Source organism: Indicator indicator, chromosome Z (genome assembly GCF_027791375.1).
Source record: "Indicator indicator isolate 239-I01 chromosome Z, UM_Iind_1.1, whole genome shotgun sequence".
Taxonomy (NCBI): Eukaryota; Metazoa; Chordata; class Aves; order Piciformes; family Indicatoridae; genus Indicator; species Indicator indicator.
This window is the reverse complement of record NC_072053.1, coordinates 43,478,001-43,485,448: the sequence shown is the minus strand read 5'-3', so window position 1 is coordinate 43,485,448 and position 7,448 is coordinate 43,478,001.

Below are 7,448 nucleotides of genomic sequence, written 5' to 3'. Positions count from 1 at the left end.
GGACCCTTGTTTGTGAACTGGTAGTTCCAGTACCTCACCAGAAACACATTTCTAATGTAACAGAAATGCAAACCATGAAGGAAAAAAAAAAAGAAAGATTAGCTTCCTGAAAACATGACCCTCCTTTTTTGCAACTCAGCCAATGACTTGAAAGATTTGTTCTGTGCTTAACACTGGAACAAACCTGGGGTCATTTAGAAACCTCATGGTTTCCATTAAACTGTATAGCATGGACATTTGAATTTCATGGCAACTGTGAAGTAAGAGTGTAGATCTTGCTCTTCTAAAGTACCAATCTCTGTCAACAGCTAACACCCACACACATTCACTCACATTCCTTAGCCAATTCATGTCATTAAGGAGACTTTAAGAACAGTCACAACAAAGTAAAACCAGCGACAACAAAACCAACAAAACTCTAATCTTGCTTAAACTTATTTCTTAAGCATTTGAAAGCGAAAATACTACAAGTGGAAACTTAAGTTTAATGCAGCAAACAATTGTGTCCATCCACAGCATTTATGGCATTACCTCTCCAGCTACACTGAAAAGCTGAAGTATTCAAAACCAACTAATTACCCAAACATTTACCTCTCTGCAGGTGTAAATGCATCGTCATAATAACCCTTCCCACTGTGAAAGCAGTTATTTAAATTATATTAAAATATTAAAAACTATTTAATGAGCTTTTTTCCCCTAAAGTAAATTGAGTGTGTGCTTCAGGCAAAGGAAGTTTCAAACATATTGGTTTTGAAACTAGCCATTATTTCCCATGTTGCAAAAACGGCAATTTTATTTCCCAACAGCAAATGAAACTGTCAGGAAAATTTAGATGCAATAAAATTGGGTGGTTAAACCAACATACTGGATTTGGAATAAAACTGAATGAAAGGAATTAAAATTAAGCATTATGTCAGTCAAACTTTTATAAAAAGTATTTGAAATGGGAGGGGAGAAGAATTTTGGGTTGGGGCTTCTTTTGCAAAAGTTTGGGGTTGAACTTGGTAAAGTCCACCTGCAACTACCCATTTTATGTCTATCAACAGTGTCACATTTGAAATTTGCACAACGAAAAACATTTTGCATAGACTGTGTTGCTTCTGGCAACATTTCTGCCTAAATAAAAAGTTGTCAGGCAGTGTGTGACTTTAGTGGTACAGAGTTTTGAAATGGTGGCTTCAGTCCAAGGCTAGCTAATAACGGCTGACATGCACTGGAATCTTGAGGCCTAAATCAACATTGTTTTCACAGCTGTAATTAAGCCACCTAATCAGAAGCACATTTTGACGGGACAGTTTCTGGAAGCCAGACATTACAATTTCTTATGCCTGGAGCGCCGTGGCTCATGAGAGGTCCTCATTTAATTTCAAGGTTGTTGGGGTTTTTGTGTGTGTTGGGGTTTTTTGTTGTTGTTGTTGTGTTTCTCTCTTTTTTCTTTTTTTTTTTTAAAGGGCTGTAAAATGAAAGACTATAAAAAAAGCAGTCTACGGCTATTGAAATGAAGCAGGCCTACATGTTCATGCCTTGACCAACCCTGCATCCCACCCTCCTTCGGCTCTCTGCCGAGTCCCCAGCTCTCAAGTGGCAGCTGCACACAGTGAGATTAAGGGCTTCTGCCAAAGTCAACAGATGAGCTGGTCTGAACTGGCTCTCTGTGTGTTCTGATTGTAAATTGTGCTGGTGATGATTAGAGAACTCTAACACAGGATGTCGACTCTTAAAACTGTCCAGAGAAAATAATTTATTTTTTTTTTTTTAAGTTCAGGAAAAATTTTTAGACTTCTTTTGTGGTTTGGTACAGTGTTGTGTCTATAACTTTCAGATTATTCAAACATGAATTCACACAAATTAAGTAACTATACTATTAAAAAAATACACCATTACTTGCTCACAGCAAGATCTTTCATTTGGGGATGTTTGTGTAGCAATGTTACTGCTGAATACAATTCTCTGACTAGTCACTCCCATAGTCTTTTGCTCCTACCACCCGCCTGTGGTAGAGACCCCTAAAATTCAGACTATCAACTATTGTGTTGATAGAGTATCACTTCAGGACATTGTCACAGCTGAAAAGGCTAAACTGTCCTGCTCTTTTTCTGGAACACAGCTACATTAGTAACTTTCAACATAAATTTTCAACCCCGGAGGCCATTGTAAAACTATCAATATGAGGGCACCAGTCACTGGGGTCTGATTACATTTAGTTCTGCATTTTAATTACATATGGATTCTATTAACTGAACCTTTTGCCTTATAGGCAACATTTTAATCAAATTACTGTAATTTTCAAATATATTACAACAGCCTGACAAGTTAAAAGTTCACATACCTAGAATATTGAGTATCAAAAATGTTTGTGTGGAAAAGGAAGTATTCTTTGCAAAAGAGCAAACGCATTGTTGGATTATTTTGTTAACTGTTTTTAAATACTTTGCCCTAAGTTGCATAATGTGATTTATGATATTGTGGTGGGGTTTTTTGTTGTTTTTTTTGTTTGTTTGGTTTTGGTTTTGGTTTTGTGGTTTTTTTGTTGTTCTTATTATTGGTACTACATAACAAGCAAATAGGTTAAACCACATGATTTACACTGTTTGGCTACAACTATTATTTATGTAAGCAACACCCCATGACAAGGTGAATATTTGACCTAGGATACCTGGGTTCCTTGGCTGTTCAGTAAGACTGGCCAGTGACACCCAATTGCTTAAAATCAGGTAAGAAATCAAAACATTCCAGTAAAAAAATAGGTTACTGACACTTCAACTCTTTAATGTGTATAATCATCTCACTAGTTGGGAAATTCTCCTTGCAGACTAGTGAGATTTTTCTTTTGTCACAGTAATTCTATGAATATTCGTGTTTCACAGCAAATAAACCATGCACTAGCATTTAACAGTACTGAGCAAATGTTGCAGTTATTTGAGGTTCATATACTACTGAATTCTGTCCTACTATTTCCAACAATACACTGCAAGACAGAGGGGAACAATAAAAAATCTGATTATTTTTTGCAAGGCAAATTAAGAACTAGTGTCTTTCACAAAACTAGTTCAGTTCCAAATCTTTCCACAAATCTCTTCAGCTCAACTGTGCATCAGGATAGCATGAAGTAGTGGAAAAGCCAAGCATAGTTTTCATCCAGGACCTATCTGCTTCTTGCAAAATCTGGGAAGAATTCCCCCTGCTACATCAGTCATTCCATGTCCTAACACAAGAGATATGGCTCTGGATCATGAAAGACACTCTCTGACATTTAATACAACACTGATGGAGTGAGTGCCTTTCTCCTATGCAGCAAGTGAAAAGGCAAATAAGGTTTTTTTCTCCTCTCTTGAACTGGTAACAAGAAACAAAGTGTATGGGGGAAAGACATACAGAACCACTGCCCTGCCCAGCCTGTTTAAGTTGGGAGAAACTGGGTAGTTAATTAGGAAGTTTGACGTTTAAATATGGTTTTTCTCTCTCTTCCATGAACAGGGTTCAAGCAGATCATGAGAACTGAGAGCTGATTGCCCTAAGCAGGAAGAAAAGTATATGTTTAGTTTAATTTAATACGTTTAATTGTATTGCTTAATGCAATTCTGCAACACAAAAATATGAGAGAGTAAGTCAGCGACAAGAATCTCACAATAAATATGGTTTTTCATGCATAAGATCATTCTATTTGCTTCTCTCAACTTACCCAAATGAATAATTCCTGTATTTTCCATACTTAAAGTGATATCACTAGGTATTTTCCAATAAAAGACAGACATAGCCACAAATAGAAAAAAATACAAGACTAATGGAAAGCCACATAAAGTAGTAAGTGATGTACTTTGCCACAGTTAGGAGAAGCATCCAAAGACAACAGCTTTTTTCATGGGTAGTTAGAGAACTGATCTTCTCACAGACCTGCACCCCTGACATCCTTCTGAAACTCACATTCTCTCCCTTTCATTTAAAATTCTCCTTTGGGCTTTCCAAATTTCCACTTCTCCAGGGCACACAAAACGTTTCTCTTTTCACTGTCATTATAAATTACCATGTTTTCTCCTTCATTTTCTACTCTCCTTTGATTCTGAAGTGAAAGGAAGGAATATCACCAGGTCAGCTGCACATTCAGGATCAGATATACCTGACCACTTGCAACGTAACAGTGGCTTCTTCAATTTGCCAAAACAGAGTAGTTTCAATTCTTAAAATTCTGTCAACAATACTGATTTCAGGCACAAAATCTCAGGACTGAAAGCTATGAAAATCTTATGGAGGAATTTTGTAATGAATTTAATGAATGAGATAGTGGAGTTTTCAATATGCAGGGAAATAGGGAGGAGCAGTAACAGAACCCTCACTTTGGACTTTCGGAGGGCAAACTTCAGGTTGTTCAGGCAACTTATTCAGAAAGTTCCCTGGGTAACAGCAATTAAGAAGAAAGGGGTCCAGGATGGTTGGACCTACTTCAAACAGGAGCTCTTAAAGGCACAGGAACTGGCAGTTCCCACATGCCGTAAGACGAATCGGCAGGGAAGACGACCGGCCTGGATGAGCAAGGAGCTCCTGAAGGATTTAAGGGAAAAAAAGAGGGTTTATCACCTTTGGAAAGGGGGGGAGGCAACTAGTGATATGTTTAAGGATGTTGTTAGATCATGTAGAAGAAAAATTAGAGAGGCAAAAGCACAGTTAGAAATTAAACTGGCCGCTTCTGTGAAAGACAACAAAAAGCATTTTTATAAATATATTAATGCTAAAAAGAGGGGCAAGAGGAGCCTCCACTCTTTATTGGACGTGGAGGGTAACACTGTAACTAAGGATGAGGAGAAGGCTGAGATTCTAAATACCTTCTTTGCCTCCATTTTCAACAGTAAGGCAGGAGGACTGCAGGATAACTGGCCTCCTGAGCTGGTTGATGGGGTCAAGGAGCAGTGTTGTACTCCTGGAATCCGTGTGGAATTAGTTTGAGACTTGTTGAGTCACTTGGATATTCACAAGTCCATGGGACCTGATGGGATTCATCCTAGGGTGCTGAAAGAGCTGGCAGATGAGCTGGCCAAGCCTTTCTCCATCATTTTCCACCAGTCCTGGCTCACTGGAGAGGTCCCAGAAGACTGGAAACTGGCCAATGTGACACCCATCCACAAGAAGGGACGAACAGAAGAACCTGGGAACTACAGGCCTGTCAGCCTGACCTCAGTGCCAGGGAAAATCATGGAGCAGATTGTCTTGGGGGCAATCACTGCATACCTGAAGGATAGCCAAGGAATCAGGCCCAGTCAACATGGATTTAGGAAGGGCAGGTCCTGCCTCACCAACCTGATCTCCTTCTATGATCAGGTGACCAGCCTGGTGGACGTAGGAAAGGCTGTGGATGTAGTCTACCTGGACTTCAGCAAGGCCTTTGACACCGTCCCCCACAGCAAACTCCTGGCCAAGCTGTCAGCCTGTGCCTTGGACAGGAGCACTCTGTGCTGGGTTAAGAACTGGCTGGAGGGCCGAGCCCAGAGAGTGGTGGTGAATAGTGCCACATCCAGCTGGCAGCCTGTCACTAGTGGTGTCCCCCAGGGATCAGTGTTGGGCCCCATCCTGTTCAACATCTTTATTGATGATCTGGATGAGGGGATTGAGTCCATCATCAGTAAATTTGCAGATGACACCAAGCTGGGAGCAGGTGTTGATCTGTTAGAAGGTAGAAGGGCTCTGCAGAGGGACCTTGACAGGCTGGACAGATGGGCAGAGTCCAACATGATGGCATTCAACAAGTCCAAGTGCCAGGTGCTGCACTTTGGCCACAACAACCCCATGCAGAGCTACAGGCTGGGGTCAGAGTGGCTGGAGAGCAACCAGGTGGAAAGGGACCTGGGGGTACAGGTTGACAGTAGGCTGAACATGAGCCAGCAGTGTGCCCAGGTGGCCAAGAGAGCCAATGGCATCCTGGCCTGCATCAGGCATAGTTTGGCCAGCAGGAGCAGGGAGGTCATTGTACCCCTGTACACAGCACTGGTTAGGCCACACCTTGAGTACTGTGTCCAGTTCTGGGCCCCTCAGTTTAGGAAAGATGTTGAATTGCTGGAGCATGTCCAGAGAAGGGCAACGAGGCTGGGGAGAGGCCTTGAGCACAAGCCCTATGAGGAGAGGCTGAGGGAGCTGGGACTGTTTAGCCTGGAGAAGAGGAGGCTCAGGGGTGACCTCATTGCTGTCTACAACTACCTGAAGGGAGGTTGTAGCCAGGAGGGGTTTGGTCTCTTCTCCCAGGCAACCAGCACCAGAACAAGAGGACACAGTCTCAAGCTGTGCCAGGGGAGGTTTAGGCTGGAGGCGAGGAGAAAGTTCTTCACAGAGAGAGTGGTTGGCCATTGGAATGGGCTGCCCAGGGAGGTGGTGGAGTCACCATCCCTGGAGGTGTTCAAGAGGGGATTGGACGTGGCACTTGGTGCCATGGTTTAGATAGGCATGAGGTGTAGGGTGACAGGTTGGACTCGATGATCCTTGAGGTCTCTTCCAACCTTCTTGATTCTATTCTATTCTATTCTATTCTATTCTATTCTATTCTATTCTATTCTATTCTATTCTATTCTATTCTATTCTATTCTATTCTAATTCTGTCAGTTCCTCTTACGTGTCAGATCACTGTGGAAAGTACAGTGTCACTGCATCTATTCCCCAGAGCACTGTTTGTGCTTACAGCAAAAGAACTCTTTGATAGTACAGACACCATGAATTCATGTTTGCCATGTGACCACTATGATGCCTCATGTTGCCCCACAGCATCCACTGGTATAGTCACAGCTATACACTCAGTTCAAAGCTCCTTATTACTCTAACTCTCAATGAAAGTGCAAGCATAGTAACAAGCTGTTGTATCTGAAGAAGTAAAATGAATCAAAGCAGCACAACACAGTAATGTTAGAGTAACAGGCAAGTGTTCCTTTAACAGGAAATCTTGAAGTGCAGTTCAGTTCCTGATGATATTATTGCTAGATGTTGCACAACAAGAATGAGGCAGAAGAAAATAAATACAAGAAAATTTTAGCTGATATCTTTTCTGCTTACATATAAATCATGTGTACAGTTAGTTTCTATCAGTGAAGTACTTCCACTAAACCCACCTTCTAAACACACTAAGGTTTTCTAAGGAAAATCACAAGAAGGCAGAGACATGTAAAGGGAAACACATAGTTTCATAAATTTCATGGAGAAAATGGCAGTGTCAGTCCAGTCCTGAGTTCAGTGCTCACGGAAATAATTCTCCATCTTATTTCATGCTAGAGGTTGACTGCTGGCTTCTCTGTTCCTCCTCTGGCAACCTACACCCACATCTTCTTAGCTTAACTCCTACTGTTATTAGCTCTACCAATTATAAATATGACTCTTAATGAGGGGATGCAGTTAGGTATAGAGGACAGAGTTATGACTGTGGTACTTGCATTTTAGAGAAAGTAAATTCTAAAAAAAAACAACAGTTGCAAAGA